At 47.4% G+C, this 1,033-nt stretch overlaps 1 protein-coding gene across 2 annotated transcripts in view; it reads right to left on the bottom strand.

Moving 5' to 3' along the window:
• The window catches only part of IKZF1 (IKAROS family zinc finger 1), a 71,433-nt gene extending 71,030 nt beyond the window's left edge, over positions 1–403 (bottom strand). The window contains exon 1 of one of the 2 annotated variants that reach the window (XM_042048807.1): positions 344–403. The gene's annotated coding sequence lies outside the window, so the exon portion shown is untranslated. Of the gene's footprint in view, positions 1–4; positions 225–343 lie in introns of those variants that run through there. The other variant, XM_042048806.1, reaches the window with a different exon arrangement.
• Between the last annotated feature and the right edge of the window lie 630 nt (positions 404–1,033).

The following is a 1,033-nucleotide window of genomic DNA, read 5'->3' as shown; positions in this document are numbered from 1 at the left end:
CTACCTGCCGAGGTACCTGTTACCGGGGCGCCCCGCTGGCTGCGCGCAGCTGGAAGCGCGGGAGAGAGGCCAAGCTCCGCGCCGCCCCAAGGGCGCTCCCGGGGCCGGGCTCATACGGTGCCGGGACTCGGGTGTCGCCGCACGGCAGGCAGCGACCAGGCACAGCGATACGGCCGGGAGTCACAGGCCGTCAGCTGCAGACATCCACCTGTAACGCTCCAGAGCTAAGGGGTCAGATCATCCTGCTTTACTTCAACCAAGTCTTTCGCATCCCGTGCAAAACGCGTCCCGCGCTTTTTATGCACTTGAATTTAAGCGCCGGACCAAAACTTAAGTTACTTACGTAGAATCGGTGGCAGAGACAGTCACTGAAATCCAGACCTTATGCTTCAGTCCGGAGGGCATGGCAAACCTGGTGGAAATTACTCATGCTGAAGAATTAAGCACATTTACACTCTGTGGAGGATCAGGATCTCATTTTTTTGCTGTGCTTCAGTTCCTCATCCTCGAGATGTGGATAACAAATACTTCCTATCTCACGCCCTATCTTTATCTTTGCTCTCATACGACGAAAGTTTAGGGATAGCTTTATGTATGTGTATAATCTCATGGACTTAAACTGAACTTAATTCAGAGAAAAAAAGTTAAACAAACTTGTAGGCATTGGAAAGATCAGGAGCTTAGAATGCAAGCTCTTTGAAACGGAAACTGTTTACTACTTCCTAAAAGTTTGTACTATGGAACAAAATAAGGTCTCCAAGGGTAAGCTGGGTTTTTTTTTAGAACAGAAATGGAAAGACTGTACCTGGGGATTTATTTCAGGCACTTCGTCCCTCAGAGAAGCTCTGCAGATGTGACTGCTGTGTGCTTCACCGACTGGGATAGTATCTGGGTATACCTGGTGCTTCTCAATTTTTTGATTTTTCACACTGCACCTTTAAAGAGATTCAGAACCCTCATTTTATTGTAACTTTTAAGTAGACTTTATGGATCTGATAGGGTTGAAACTCAGAGGCAAATTCTCCTCATATTT

This window comes from Corvus kubaryi, unplaced genomic scaffold, assembly GCF_017639235.1.
Source record: "Corvus kubaryi isolate FWS band 111438036 unplaced genomic scaffold, C.kubaryi_AGA036_p1.0 68, whole genome shotgun sequence".
Taxonomy (NCBI): Eukaryota; Metazoa; Chordata; class Aves; order Passeriformes; family Corvidae; genus Corvus; species Corvus kubaryi.
The sequence above is the reverse complement of the archived record's forward strand: the minus strand, read 5'-3'. Positions and strand labels throughout refer to the sequence as shown.